The sequence below is a fragment of the Mustela lutreola genome, chromosome 14 (genome assembly GCF_030435805.1).
Source record: "Mustela lutreola isolate mMusLut2 chromosome 14, mMusLut2.pri, whole genome shotgun sequence".
Taxonomy (NCBI): domain Eukaryota; kingdom Metazoa; phylum Chordata; class Mammalia; order Carnivora; family Mustelidae; genus Mustela; species Mustela lutreola.
Window position 1 is genome coordinate 71,520,516 of NC_081303.1, and position 16,021 is coordinate 71,536,536.

A 16,021-nucleotide genomic window follows, 5' to 3' on the forward strand; every position below is an offset into this window, starting at 1 on the left:
AGATTTGGGGAGGTTTATGACACAGAGATACCCAACAGCGATGGTGTAATAAAAACCTGTACTATGTGGCGGTGGCTCTGGGACGGGCAGTTTGGTAGAGGCTGTGGGGGCAACAAGCAGACATCTAGTGGAGCCCGGAAAGCTGGCGCGAGGCTGGGACTGGAAGCCGATCCCAGGCAACCCATGTCCCATAGCAGGGCCCCACCCAGAAGCACTGCCCCCTCCAGGGACCTGGAAGACGGAAAAGGCACCTAATGAACTTGTGAGTTTGGTGGTTTCCATTTGGGATGCTAGAGGGGTCAATTACCTTAAAAAGTTGTATTTAATAGGGTATGAGGAGAGGGGGATGCTTTCCAGGAAGAACTGCTCTGTCCAGAAGCAGAATTTAAGTCGATATGCAGGGTCTGGGGTATGCTGGTCTGGGAGAGAAAACCACTTCACATTTCCAGTCTCTCCAACTGGCAAAAGATTCTCCAAACAAGAAATGACATCAGGTTCCAGATCAAATCAAGAGTGGCTGTAAGACTTTGCAAGAACCACAGAAAGATCTCAACTGGGCTTTCTTTGCTAAACAAAAGGGCTTTTAGGAATTAAGGGCACTTTTCCCCATAGCATCTTGACATGCTGACCAAAGTAGAGGCCTGTCTCAGAAATAATTGTTGGTGTAGCTTTTGTGTCATGAAATGGACCATAGCCTGAGATGTAGAAAACCCAAAAGTTTATAAGAGAATCAGACAAGCTTAGACTAACTGGCTAGGAAGCAAGCAGAGAAAAATCACTTAGCAGTGCACATAGACTATTTGCAAAAGAAAGCCCTTCAGAGGGGGAGGGCCAGGCACCTCCAGGAAGTAAAGCCAGTTCTGTGCAAGAACCATTTCCTGCACTCAGGGTCCAAGACCCTGCAACTGTGGTCCAGCTGGATTTCAAAACCGTTATGGACCAGTGACTGCTAGGTGGCTCTCTGTTCCTCTCCCTTTAACGTGGGAGTATCTATTGGGTAGGCCATCTCAAAATTGTGTGCTCAGTATGTCTGGAGCAGATAATATTTTTTTAGTCCATGGGTCCTGAACGATGAGAAGCTACACAGGGAAATGCACCTCAGGAGGTTCAGCCCACAGCTGGGCCTGAGACCATCAGGGGATCCTGGACTGGAAGTCTGGTGCCATGACTGGATGGGAATTTTGGTGGTTTGGGAGGCATAGTGCATTTTTCAAATGGAAGAAAAGTGAATCATTGGGCCACAGCGGGAGACTGTGGCGCGTTGCTATGGCAACAACCCTCAGTGAATTATGCCTTGCTGTATTCATGCCTTGAGCAGCCCCCTCCCACAATGACTCTGGCTGTGGCTACCAGGCTTGCTTTGGTCAATGGGGCATCAGCACCTGTGACACAAGCAAAGGCTTGAGAACTGCTTTCGCTCTGGCCTTGTCCTCTTGGCAGCTGCCCTGAGACCACCGTGCTGTGACAAAGTCTGCTGAAGTACCACACGGGGACAGAGGCCCTGTCACCCCAAATAGTCCTGGTTTAGCCCTGTACCTGGCTAACACTTCTGCTAAATGTGGCTTCATGGAAGAGGGGTGGGGCTTCAGGAAAGACCAGTGGAGAATGGCCCCAATGACTCGCAGCATCAGATATAGAATATGTTGTTTTAGGCCTCTAACTTTGGGATGGTTTACCATGCAGAGACCGATAAACGATCCAGGTGTCCCTTATTCAGCACCCAGTTATATCAAGTAAATTGTAGCATCGGAAGATGCTGCAAACTTGGGATATGTGGCTTTCTGAGAGTCACTGATGTTCTCTTGGTGGCTTTGTGTGCAGAAGGAAGGACTGACGTTGGAATGAGGCAGGCGTTAGAAGTCTCAGCTGCCAGTGAAGATGATGAATAATGGGGTACAGTCCTTGATGAACGCGGGGCGGAAGGGAAAGAGAAAGGGCTAGGAAACAGGGAGACCCGGTGCCATTGTAGTTCTGCAAGTTACCTTTGGGCAGGTTCCTGAACTTCTGAGTCTTTGCCTCTGTGCTTGTGAAGTGGGAATGCCATCATCTGTGAGATTTCTATCAGGATTAGCTTTGATAACATGTGCAGAAGCGGGCTGTGTAATGCCTCGCGTGTGGCAGGTGGGCACTGCATGTTGATCTCTCTCTTCTTGACCTTGCTTTGTTCACCATAAAGATTACACTGAGGAGGCCATTGGGACCTCATCCTTGAGGATCATGGAGCAGTAACTCCAGGAGGAGGGAAGCCGGGAAACTGGATCTGTCAGCCAACTGCAGGGGTAGAGGAGGATTTCTGAATTGGCGTTAGGATTCTCTCCCATGTGATTGCCTTGGTCTTCTCAACATTGTGCATTGGTTTAGTCCCTGGAACCTTCTTCCTCTCTCACTTGTCAAAATACTCTGTCCTCAGTCCCACTTCCTTAGGGTCCTGCTGGAGTACCTCCTTGTCATAAGTTACTGTCAAAATATGAATTCCATCTAGAAGTAGAGTCTGTAACATGTCTCCAACATCACCCGTGACATATAAAAGAAGGTATCCCTTCTGTGGGAAATGATGATCTTACTTCTGGATCTGGGATGTGGTCAACCCAGCAAAGGCAATGTTTCCTCAGTCAGATGAGATGGTCCCAAAAAGCCAAGCAGAGGATGCAGTTGGGCACATACTCAGGACACTTCTGGAATAAAGGTTCCAGGGAACTCCTGGCTAACTGGAAGGTCACCATGGTTGTCCATAGTTGTCTAGTTCAGTCTATTCCCCTTTCACCTCTGCTGGCCTCCAGGATAGTTTGTGATAGCAAGAAATGATCACCATGGTGCAGTGGGGAAAAAGTGTCAATTAACCTCAAAACACAAGACGGCAGAAGAAGAAAAATGTTGATGCTCTTCCAGGGCAGATAACGAGAAAATTCTCTTTGGTAACTATTGCTTATGGTCCCTTTGGGAAGGGAATCCATCTATTATGAAGGTCCTCAAGACGTACATGACCCATGGTAGACCAGGCATATTTTATCAACCTATTCCTTCCCATCTTTTTTTTCATTGATCTTGCTGATTTTCAGACTGGTGTCAGGGTATAACTCTTTGGTATCCTTTTGTTGGTTTTGTTTTTGGATTTCCATTTGTTGAACAAACCTTCATGCATTAAAGATTGTACTTGGTCTTTTACATGGGTTTTTCTAATTAATCCTCATGTCTTCCCTACACTGAAGATATTTCTTTCTCTACTTTATAGATGATTTTGATTTGGAGAGATGGGAAAGCGGATCTGTCTGACTCTGAGGATCTCCACAGTGCTGGAGGGTAGGGCAACTGCAATGCCTTATTTTTTTTTTTTTAAATCATTTTATTTCAGTTCCGGTCTAGTTAGCATACAATGTTATATTAGTTTCAGGTACACTGCCTTTAACTCAAGAACGACTCTACTTATCTTTGGGAGACTGGGTCTCTTCACTGATTAGATTCTGGTTTTACTTCCTCTGTAGGTCCTGTTGATTACAAAGTGCCTTCTGGAGACTTCTCACCACCAGAACTGTTCAAGTTCTGCTCCAACTGAGAGCTGATTTGTTTACTCTTATTATTTTATCTGGTTGAAGCCTTCCTTGCCCTGCTTTTTTTTTTTTTTTTTTTTAAAGGACAGTATTGCTCTATCGAATCATAGAACCATTATTTTGGTAGGCTCTTCCTTTAAATGTTGTGTTGGTTTTGTCTTTCTTAAATTATAGTTCTGGATTTTTTCCTGACTGATATTTTCTGTGAGGAACAGGTTGGACTTAGATTTGATATTTCATCGTTAACTGTGTTACACTGTTATGTGTTGGAAAAATTTGTCAGGAGGAGCTTTAAGATTTCTTATGAATGAATTGATCCTGCTTTGTTCTTTGTACATAAAGCTAGTAATGGACTTGTGTATCAAGGCTTATCAAGAAACAGCCCACACGAACTGAAAAACTGAGGAGAGGTTAATGGAAGGAATTATACACAAAGCTAGAAACAAGGTTGAGGAAAGCCTAGAAGGGTTGGCATAGGACCTTGGGAGCCACTGCAGCTCCCAGGGCTGAAGGATCCTGGCATTGGAGAGTGAAACCCTATGGAGACAAGAGTTGCAGCCTTTGCTTGGGGCAGCCAACCCCTGGTGGCCTGGCAGGGAGGGAGCTGGAGGCACAGGGAGACTAGCCTTTCTATCTTCCCGTCCTCTAATCTCCTGCTAATGCCATCCACTGGCTGCATTTCAGAAGCAAAGGGACAAGGGAACCTACTTATGCAGCCCATAGGGCCAGTCTCCTGGGATACAGAGCAGGGGGCAGAGGTGTGCACAACGGGGTGGGGAGCCCAAACAGAAGACATTCAGCACAGCTGGGATGTGGGATCCAATAACTAATGCTTCTGTTCAACTTGAGATTGAGACCATGGAAAGCCTTCATGAGAATGGTCTCCTAACAGATCAGATAGTGATTCCAGTCTTTAAAAAATGGGCCAGTGTTCTGCTTCTGCTTCCTCCAGTGCTTCTTTTTAATTTGTTTCTTAATGATTTGCAACAATCGATGCATGATCTAGCTGCACATGCCCTTATTATGGGAAGTATAAAAATAACTATTTTCTTTGCTGGTGAAATAATTTTATTGTCATTAACCAGAAATGGCCTCTCTGTCTTATTGGAAAACAGAACGGCTTGACTTTGACTTTTCTAAATCCCAAATCATCATTTTTGGCAGATAGTATTTTCAATTTAATTGGCTGTAGTTGATGATTACATGTAGCCGGAGGAGTCTTTTAGGGGTATACTTTGTAACCATTTCTCTCCGGTGGTTTCATGAAAAAATTATGCTATTTAAAAGTAGACATTTCTTGGGTGCATCATTGACATTTGTCTGTTGGTTTGTGGGGCCTAGGAGATTAGTAAAATCTGTGTTGGAAATGTTCTCAGGTACGTAGTGTCCACGCCTGCCCAGTAGACACTGGGTGGGCAAAGGAGTGAAGGGATTTACTTTGTAGCTTGGATCTTATCTTTCTTTCTGAACTGTTTTTAGGAGATGGTTTTTGGAAGCCGCCACGTGGAGGTGGGATGACCTGCCATCTGGGTCTTGGGGAGGAAGCTTCATTTACTTCAAGGGGAGTGAAGCTATCTTTCATCCTACTGATTTTCGAGCTGTATGGGAGTCTTCTTCATTAGCAACACAGATTGCATGCAGTTCATACTCTTGTCAAATGTTGAAATTTGTACATTTCTGCTGCCCAGTGCCTAGTGGTGCTTTAATAAGGAGCATGAGCGTGACCGCTAAAGGGTATGCAGTCCTTTCATTATCCCAGATCAGCAATGGCCGGTAGAACTCTCTGCAAGGATGTAAACTTTCTCCAGTTCCATAAATGTGCTGTGCAATCTGACAGCACTAGCCACCTGTGGTTCCTGGACATCCCAAACGTGGGTATTAAGACTGAAGAGTGGCATTTGTCCTTTTTTGTTTTATCTTAATTAATTGGAAATAGCCGTGCGTGCCAGGGGCTACCTGCCATATCGGCAGCCACCCTAGAGCTTGTAGATTTTATCCCTCAATTAGGTCAGACTCTCTCTTCTTCAGCTTTCAATAGAAGAGGATTTATTGGGCTGCATATTTCTCTCGTGTCATTTACGGTGGTTTTAGAACTTGTTCTCATAGTCTTGGACAGTCTTCCACTGAGATGCAGAAGCCCATCACCCTGCCCTTGAGTGTGGGTTGGCCCTAGTGACTTGCGTCCCATAAACAGAATGTGGAAGAAGTGATATCATGTGAGTTTCGAGACAGCTCACGAGAGTTGGGAGAGCCTGCCTGGCCCTGTCCCTTTCCTCCTGAGCCTTCACATAAGAATCCTGGCTGCTGCAACCCTCCCACGCTGAAGTCCGGTGGAGCGAGCACCTCCCCAGCTGTTCCAGCCCCCAGCTACTTCTTCGGCTGCGGATGATTCCAGACCCAGCTACTGTCTGATTGCAGCTCACTTGAGCCAGAACTGCTCAGCCGAGCCCAGTCAGTCCCCAGTGAGATAATCATAAATGATTGCTATCATTTGAAACCACGATTTTGGGGTTGTCACAGAGCATTAGCTCACCGGAACACTCGTGCATGAAAGGATGAAGCAGGAAACTGTTCTATGAAACTCTCCGGCGTATTCATTGTTGAGCAATGTCCACTACATCACTATCTGTTAGATCCGTATCAGGAAGGGTGCCCTTTCTTGGACAACTAATGTTCTTTTACATTCATACCTTTTTGCTTTGGTTGTCGGGAAGCTCAAAGGTGAATTCTTGCCCCGCCTTTGAACTCAATGAGACTATGGAGGATTTCTTTCTGTGTGTTTACTTTTCCTTTGGTCTCACCTCATTACTCCCTTTATCTTTTTCTCCTTTTTAAAAACGTCACTGCAGTGTGGATATTGTCAAGCCACTTCCAACAATGGATTTGAGTCATGTTAAGCTTTTGCTGAACCCATGTGCCCTATAAACTCAGCCAGTGGGCTAGTGATGATGGCTGGGAGAACTCTGGCACTTTCTAACTCCCAAGTGGCCGTAGTTCATGGGAAGGAAATGAAACTCTGAGAAGCAGAATGACAGTGGAGGGGTACATGTTGTTGGTGGACAGCAGAACCTCAGCCCGGGGAAGCTGGATTACCCCTCACTCACCCACATGGTGTCCACGGGTCAGATCCTGGTTCCTTACGAAGGAACCACTCTGGGGATGGGACAGTGGTATAGAGATAAAGAAGACCTTGCTGAGGAACTGACCCTCAAGATCGTGCGCAGTGGGAGACAGCACACGTGTGGAAACATGAAGTGATTTAACATAAACGACACATGAGTTCAGACCAGTGAGGGTCACTGGCAAATGCAGGATTGTGGGAGGTTCCCGAAAGAGTGCTACCAAGCCAGGCCTGGGTGTGGGGCTGTGATTGAGACGTGTGGACACCGGGGGAGGGGATGAGGTGAAAGGCAGGCAGGACTAGCGGCCATGGGTTTCATGCTGGGAATTCTAGACACTGTGGCATTTGGCCGGGAAGATATTTTGGGCAGCAGAGATTGTGACACATCTCAAATTATCCTATGCGAGTACTTGCTTACTCTTCTGTTTATGAAACCAGCTCCGTCCAAGGGCAGGTGACCTGCATATGTGGACAGGACAGACTCCAAGAGAGAGACAGATGCTAATTACGGCTTCCCCAGAGCTGACTGTCCAGAAAACCCAACACGTGGGGCTGTGTTCTGGGGGAATTGCTTAGAACCCTTTATCAACAAGGAGCACTCCGGCTTCCATGCGGAGAGGCTGCTGGAAGAGATCCCACAAGCTTGAACAGCCCTGAGAACAAGGACATCTCAGGACACGTCCGAGGAGCTCCCACGAGCTCAGCTGCTTCTGAGTGCCTTTCATTTCTCGTGGCCTCCTTTTGACCATGGGAGCGGGGCATTCCGTGAACAGGACACCCGGCAGAGCTGGACAGTGGGGCTTCATGGGGACAGCCCTGCAGTTCTTTCCTGTGCTTGCTTGATTGGTCACAACTAGTAATAGGTGCTTTTCCTGAAAGTCCACAATTGCCTCTTGAAATAGGAAAACCCCCGGTCAGATGGATAGGATATTACTAATGGTGTGAAAACTTTTCCGGGCCATTAAAACAAGATCCTTCCCCTTGCCTACAAGTGAAAGTTTAACAAACCTTCCTTGGTTGGAAGACAAAAAAACAATGTCTGATTACAGCAAAGTTCAACGCCATCCTGCCGGATTCTTCTGGGCACACAAAACCCCTGAAAGGCAGGAGCCCCACCAGTGTCCGGACTCGGAATCCAGCCTCTTGGGGTGCTTTCCGTAGATGGCTTCCAGTGGTATGAAACCACCCATAATCACAGCTGCTCTATTCACCTTGCCCAGCGCCATCAGCCGATAAGTCATTTCCTAATTTGGTGTCTCATCGAATCCCAATCACAGCTCCAAGAGGTGAAGATGATTCTTTGACTCTTGCAGATGGGAACACCGACTGGATAATTTAAGCACATTATCCTGTCTCAGGGCAGTATCGGTGGAAGGGTTTCCACCTGGTCTTGGGGTCAAAGTCCATTTGGGCTCCTGAGCAGGGTTGGGAGAGGTGAGGCAGGGCTGGGAACCACAGGTGGAAGGGTGACCGCAGAGGTACCCGGGCCAACATCTGGTCATCTAGGATAGGCTGTCCTCAAACAGGGAAGCCTCTCACCAGCCTTCCCTCTGCCTGGGAAGGTCACGAGTCGGTGTCAGAGATCGCCAGATCTGGAAGTGACCGAAGTCATCTAGGAGTTCAAGTCCTTCATTTTTCAGCTGGGCAAGTGGAGGCCCTGGGGACACGAGGTCATGCAGAGACTCACACAGCCACCTGGTGAGAAGCTGAGACTGTTCCCCAGGTTTCTGGATCTTATGCAGAAATTTCTCCTGCTTCCCCTGAATACGCTCCCTGCCACACGCTCTCCTTGGATGAGGTAGAGACACGTCTGCAGTGAGAGGCGGTTGGGCATCCCTTTGGTAAGCGAGCCCACTCCAGAAGGGCCGGGTTCACCGGTGTGCCGGGTCTGTGCCAGACACATCCCGCACCTGGTCTGTCATCGTCACAGGGGCTCTGCAAGTGTGTGTCGTTGTCTCTGTGAGGCGATGAGGCCAGGGACGAGGAGGGGTTTGGAGGGAAAACAGGGCCTTCCATGCCCTCTCCGCTGCACCGCGAGACCCTGTAATAATTTATCTCTTGTCCTAGGAAACAGGAATGTCTGCTTTTTTAAAATTAATATGGCCAAGTATCATTTTTGGGAAACCATTAAAATCCAAGTTGTCTGTGTTTATTCCTAGAACTATATTTGATTAAAAGGGAGATAAGGGAGACGGACCAGTTATCCCTTTCAGACAGCATCCTTAGAAGGCTTGATTTTTTTTTTTTTTTATTGTGAAGGAAAACCAACTTTTTAAAAAGCTGGAATTCTAGTCATATGCTTAAGTAATTTTTTCAGAAGATAGACTTCTTTTTTTTTTTTTTAAACCCTATTCATTTAAAGTGTTGGGGGCAAACCTCTAGAGGCTCTTTTGTGTTAATTAGCTCTTCCCTCCAAGTACTAATATCTTCAGGAGCACGAAGCATTTCATCATTTATACCTCTGTTAGGCTTTCTCTGGTGCACCTGCTTTCCTCTTAACATCTGTGACATGCCTTCCAAATTAAAAAAAAATAAAAACACACCCCCCCCCTTTTTTTTAAAACTTGAACGACTTTAAGGAATGGAGAGATGTGAGTGCCATGCCTCCGAGGAAGAATGTGGACCACAGATGGGCGGCCTGGGACTGCTTGGTACCGGAGAACTCAGAGAAGGATGCCAAAAGGTGGGGATAGGGAACTGACAGAGAGGGAGCTGGGAAAGCGTCAAAGCAAAATTTCTCGATTTCCATCCACCCCACCCCGACCCCTCATGGCTATTCCGGGCCAGTGTGCCCCACGGTCTTGACACGACGTAGGTGCTAAGTACTGGCTGTCAGCTCTGACCGTCGCCAAGCACGGCACTGAAATGTCGTGATGTGTCTTTCAGCATGATTCCACACACATGCCTCTGTCATTCGACTCCATCCTTCCTCACACGGACCCTCTGCTCCTACCGGCACCAGCCAGAAGGGTCACATCCTAGATTGCTCCCACAGAACTGGAGTAAGAGCCTTTCCCCCTGAGAGCAGGTGCCTCCGTGTCAAATCCATCGTGGTGAGGACTCTGAACCCGAGGTTGACTGGCTCTGGTGCTTGGGGGTTTCCTGGTTCCTAACTGCTGGCTTGGTCTTTAACCTCTTGGGAGGCACCCGATTCCTGACTATTTATTTGGCTTCTGAGCCCTGTTGGCTTTCCCCATTCCCGGCCCCAACCTGTAATTCCCAGATCTGTTCTACTTTTCTGCCTTGACTTCCCACCCTGGCTCAGGACTCCTCATTGGGTTAGCAGTCCTGACCCAATAGGGAGAGTCCATCTCATTGAACAGCCAAGCAAACAGGAGGACCGTGGAAGGGTCAACAACCTCATGTTACCATCTAGCAACTGGCACAATTCTCATGGCCTTTTTGATGACGGAGCTGTTTTACATGTAATAGGAGTTCAAGGAATGCTAGAACAAAAGAAATATTTTGTTATCAAGGGGCAATAATTGTTATTCTTGCCAGTTGTTGTGTTAGCTATGCTTCTATAAATATAACGTAGTGTTCGAAATGTATATCGAGTTCCTGTGGTGTCCTGAAATTGGGGTCAGCGCACTTCTCCAAAGAAGACCAGACATGTTCCTGTGGTGAGGGCTCGTGAATGATAATTTTGATTGTTTTTCCCTCCTTCTAAAAGTGAACAAAAGTCAGTTTCACCACAGAGCCTAGATTTTTGACATAACTTCACCTGCATGAAATCCCAGTTTATCTCAATAGGGCATCAACACAGGAAGGGGAATTTCCCATCCGAGATAACTAACCCAAATCAAAACAGAACTCAATTCCCAGGAAAGCTCTGGCACTTGGTCTCACAGGTTTTTTGAGAATGGTAACCATGGGCATGTAGTTTCTTGGGCAAAAGTGACTGGATTGATTTCTTACTGTTTTCCAGGAATACATTGAGGCATACACAAAATAGGATAGGCTGGGTCCTTGGGGCGCTGGGGTGGCTCACGCGGTTAAGCGTCTGCCTTTGGTTCGGGTCACGATCTCAAAGTCCTGGTATCATCGGGCTCCCTGCCTTGTGAGGAGGTTGTTCTCTCTGCCCCTCTGCCCTCTCACTCCACCCCTCTCCAGCTTGTTCCCTCTCTCAAATAAATCAATAAAATCTCAAAAACCTAGATAAGGTGAATCCTCAAATACTGATTCTTGCAGACCAGTGTTCTTAAGACCTCACACTGAGCTTATCTCTAAACATATGAGTTACAGCAGATAAGTCAATGGGTCAGTGTCAACTCTTGGAGTTCATGATGGTTTTAAGGGGACGTCATCAACCACAGTCCTGCCCAAATCTCAAAGCTGTTGATCTCTACAATGTCCTACTTGACTATATGTGTAGCAGTGTTTTGAGCTGTAGGGTCTGGTGGGGCTGGGAATGCTGGCCTTGGGCGGGATTCGGGAGGGTGCTTTGCAATTATGTGATACACCAGTGTTCCTTCCCGTCATCAACGCGGCATTGGTTGGATCAAAACAGAACGCTCTTCCCGGTTTATGTTGAAATTCTCTGTTGTCTTTTCAAATCCCAAGTAAAGATTTCCTCCCATTGTGTAAGTCAAGAAGTCTGACCAAGTATTGTGTTTGGCATTCTGCTGCTGGAAATCTCTCTTACAGGGGCCACCCACAGGGGTCCGAGAGCGGCTCGAGTGACCATCGGTGCTAATGATACAACGCCGCGTGCAGGCCGAGTCTTCATGGCGATAACCCATCCTCGAGGGACAGAGGAGAGATAAGCAGGAGCAAATCGAAGAGGTGTCCAGCAACAACTCAGACGTCCTATCGCTCAGACGACTGAGGCTGTAGAGAGCAGGATGGGAATGCCAAGGAAGGAGTCGCTGATAAACCAGTGCAGTCATTGGAAGTGTTTCCGAGGGTGGGAAGGAGGCCTCGGGAGGCCTCAGGGATGAGATCAGGCAAGCCATCAATACGTCAAGGTAATTTGCTAGCAGTCTGACTTTGGGTCGAGGTGTATAAACCTGCCGGCCGTGATGTATGGAGCCTGCTAACCCGAGGAAGCCGGGCCACGGAAGGACGACAGCAAAGTGGACGCTCCTTGGGACTCACAAGAGGGACCACCCGTTCCTGTCGGTGTGACATCTGTGCTGATGAAGGCAGACCCTCACGACCAAGTGGGTCGACAGCCCGTGGCAGGGGAAGTCATGGCCTCCATCGAGGACAGCGTTTCCCAGCTCTCCTTAATCCTGCAAGTGGTTCTTAAGGACTGATGCTCTCAAAAGCTGCAAAATGGGTTGAAATGCTTTTGGGAAACTTCATCCGTACTGGCCAAAGGGAGGCTAAGTACCTCTCTGTACCCACACTGACTTTGCATTCCCCTCACTGTCTCACTGAGCCCGCCCAGACTACGTACCCCTCCTCACTTGGCTACTCTACAACCTGACGCCATCTGCTTCCCGCTGTCCTACGCTCAACCTACAGCACACACCCCTCGCCATCTCCATGATTCCATGTCCGCTGTGTGCTGGGCTCAGCTGAGATCTCTAACCCAGCTCACTGACTGCATACCGATTATGGATTGCTACGAAAGCACTAGCTTTTTCTCCCCTCAATATCTGTTTTCCCATTCTGCCTCGAAGTAAACCCTGGCTCATCTCCCAGCCTCCCTTGCCCTTACGTGTGGTCACAAGCCAAGTCTGGCCAATGGTGTTTAAACCAAAGTCAGGGGACGCCTGGGTGGCTCAGTCAGTTGAGCATCTGCCTTCAGCTCAGGTCACGATTCCAGGGTCCTGGGATCGAGTCCTGCATCAGGCTCCTGCTCAGTGAGGAGCCTGCTTCTCCTCTCTCTTTGCCTGCTGCTCCCCCTTCTTGAGCGTGCTCTTTGTCTCTCTCTCTCTCTGTTTCAAATAAATAAATAAGAATCTTAAAAAAAATAAACAAAAGTCGTCAGTTGGGACTTCTGGGAAGGTTCCTTGAAAGGGGACAGAATGCTGGGGTGTTTTGCCCTTAGTCTTTTTATGTTTTCTGCTCATTTTGAACACAGATAGGATGGCTTAGATCTCATCAGTCATCTTGTGACTCTGAGAACCAAAGTCACCGAATAAGGTGATTGGTTCCTAAGTTCGGGGGAGCTTGGGTTCTTGGTAACCTTGTGGAACTACACCACCACCCTCTGTGCCTCTTATCTTTTGATTTTTTTTCTGTGACAAAAGGAACCTTCGTGTTCCTTAGGCTGTTGTATCTCGGTCTCCGTTGCTACAGCTGAAGGCAACTTCTCTGGACACAGCCCTCACCGAGCCCACCTGCCTGCGCACCTGCTCCCCAGCCCCTCGGCCAGCGTGCGTCCACTGCACGGGATCGTCAGACCATGATGTTGCCTAAGGGAACAGCTGCCCTCTGTTTTTAATGCCAAGATGAGCTGTGCACTTCCCTTGCGGCTTATCCCGATGTATAAAGCGGAATGGATCAGACTCTCTGAGGTTCATAGTCACATTCTACAAATGTTAATGGAGTGAGCGAAACCAGCACGACGCCGTGGACACAGAGACCGGCAGTTAGGCGGCACAGTGAGACGTAGGATCCATGACCCAGTCACGTTGTGTGGGTACCTCTGCCTCACGGAGGGCGGCGTGGGTTAGCAGCTGCGAACTTTAAGATCTCCTAGTGTAAAGCTGAGTCACACCCGCGACACTTCCCAAAGGGCTAGATTTGGAAAAAAAAAAATACACATTAATTTCTTTACCTTGTCCTCAAGCTTTCTGCCTAAAAATCCAGGAGAAATAAAACTGAAGATACGGAGATTACAGCTGGGAGGCAGGCAAGGGGCAGATGGGCTGCCCGACAATGGGGCTAAGAGGGGACCGTCGGTCCCCAGGGGTGGGGAAAGCAGGGGCTGCCTCGTCCCTCCTGCGGGCAGAGCCCTTGGGCCACGTCTGCCCTGCGACTCCTGCTCTAGTTCCAGTTCCTCCTGGTTCTCTGGGCAAAGCCCGCACCCAGGTGACAGCGTGGTTTGGGGGGGGGTCCTCTGAGAAGACAAGGGTTGGGGTGAATGATCCCTCCACCAAGGACCCTTCAAGCTGTGAGGCGCCAGGTGGAAAAGGCTGTGATGGCATCTTTAGGAAGGAAGGGTCACGTGGGTGCGAGCCCGTGGGTCCTGCTCCATCAGAGTGGGGAGGGGCGTGGTGGGGGGGCACAGGGCTTCAGATCTGCGAGCCGGAGGTTTGCGATAACGACCAGAGGTGAGTTTAACTGGGAGCTCTCGGGCGTCTGGACTCCCCGCTTCTAGGCGTCTGCCCTTCCCTCCCTGCCGAAGTGCCTCGAAGGGGTGAGGGTGTGTCCTCGAGACCCCGCAGGGCCCGCTGGGACCAGCAGGGGAGGCGATGCTCTGGGGGCCTGGGGTCCGGGGGTCACATGGGGGCGTCGTGCGCGCCTCCTGGTTCTGCTCTTTACTGATCCCTCGGGCGCTGGCATTCACAGAGTCATTTCTCTGAAAAAATAACACGGAGAAAACAATAAAAATGGTTTTTCAGGATGGATTTCCTGTCTTCTGTACCTCAGGAGTCCTACATTCTGCCCACCTCAGCCTTTGGATATTCTTTCTTTTCCTTTTTTTTTTTTTTAAAGATTTTATTTATTTATTTGACACACGCACACACACACACACACACACACACACCCCACACACAGCACAAGCACAGGGAGTTGCAGAGGCTGAGGGAGAAGCAGGATCCCCCCTGAGCAGGGACCCCCACTCTGGGCTTGATCCCGGGACCCTGGGGTCCTGACCTGAGCTGAAGGCAGAGGCTTCACCAACTGACCCCGCCAGGGGCTCCCGGTACCGTTTCTACGTGGACGACAGACCCTGTGTTAAGGAAGCCGTTGTTTCAAGTGTTCACTCTTTCCAGTCTGTCCCCCCCGTATTGCCAGTTGGTAGAGACAAGTCACTTGTCCTTCCTGGGCCTCAGCTTCCTCCTTCAAAGAATGAAGGCGACACTTGCCCTGAGGACAAGCCACTCCTGGAGCCGGCTGCGAGCCGGTGGCAGAGACGCGGCTCTCCTGGTGCCCTCGCTTCTTTCCTCGTGACCCCAGTCACTCACAGCTTGTTGTGAAAGTCAGATGAGGCGAGGAGCTGAAAGGCGTTTTAGGCTCTGAGAAGAGCGTGGAGACCGTGTGATTACTGGCGGGGATTTACGGTCCTCAACAACCTGAGCGGTGCACTGAGGCCTTTGCTCCTGGAGAAAATCACTTCCCTCCGCTGTGTTGTTTCTCCCACAAGCGGCAGGGGAACGGGTTGTGGGCTCTTGGAATAGTCAACTAATACTTCCCAGGCTTCACCGCCAGTTAAGGAGACTTGTGTTGGTCTTCTCCAGCGTGTGAGCCTTCTCTGATCCCCCTGTGAGCCAGAGCTAGCTGTTCCCCAATGCCAGGCAGCACGGAAGTATCACCCCTTTAGGTGCACTGTGTGTGTGTGTGTGTGCACGCGCGCGCAAGCGTGGGTGCTGGTGTGTGTTCGTATACCCACGTGTATGTGTATGGTGTGCACTTGCATGTCTGCGTGGGTAGGCGTGTGTGTGCGTGTGTGTGGCGCTCCCGAGAATCATGAGGATCCCATGTTCTGGGGTTCTCTGCCTGCGGTGCACAGCGGCGCCCTGATGCTGGTGAACTCTGTCTGAGGGAGAGCCCTCAGGGGGGGACCCTAAAGATAGGACCTTGTGAAGGGTCCCAAAGCCCGAGCATGCTGCCTTCCACGGGGACCTCATCAAGGGCCGGTCTTTGGAGGGAGGTGATGGGGATGAAGGCTTTGGGGCAGTCGGTTCCAGGAGCAGCTAAGCCGCTGAACGTGGGCTGCCTGAGGTCCCCTCACCTGGCCTGGGGGGCACTGGGGCCGGAGTGGCGGTCCCCAACCCTGCTGCCACCTGGGGGGTGCTGGCTCCTCCTCCTGGGGGACCTTAGGCTCTGCAGTGTGGGCAGGGGTGGTCCGGCCTCTCCAACCCACCATGGAACCTGGGGTGGGCGAGGTGGCGCAGATACGTTCCTGAGAGGAACGAGCTTCTTTAAGAGTGTTTGCTCACCCAAAATAGCATCGTAGGATTTTTTAAAACTGAAGAGGGTCTCCGAAGCCTTACAGGGCCAAGTTCCTGTTTTATAGATGAGGACACGGAGGTCCCGAGAGCGTCGGGGATTCGTTCTGGGGTCCGCCGTCTGCTAGGGTGAGAGGGCAGCTTCCTTGATTTCTAATTAAATGATCTTTTCTACTGAATCCTTCAGTAATCAAGGAGAAGACAGCGTTTTGATGAATAGCTACAGGACGGTTAGGGCGGACGCAAGAATTTCCTGATTTATTATCTGGCGGTGGCAGCCTCTG

General features: G+C 49.4%; 1 long non-coding RNA gene across 1 annotated transcript; it reads left to right on the forward strand.

The window, feature by feature from the left end:
- Positions 1-6,243: 6,243 nt before the first annotated feature.
- On the forward strand, positions 6,244-11,724 carry LOC131815111 (uncharacterized). The gene is made up of 3 exons (XR_009347565.1): positions 6,244-8,367; positions 9,249-9,352; positions 11,317-11,724. It is a non-coding gene; the product is annotated as an uncharacterized LOC131815111 (long non-coding RNA).
- The last annotated feature ends 4,297 nt before the right edge of the window (positions 11,725-16,021 follow it).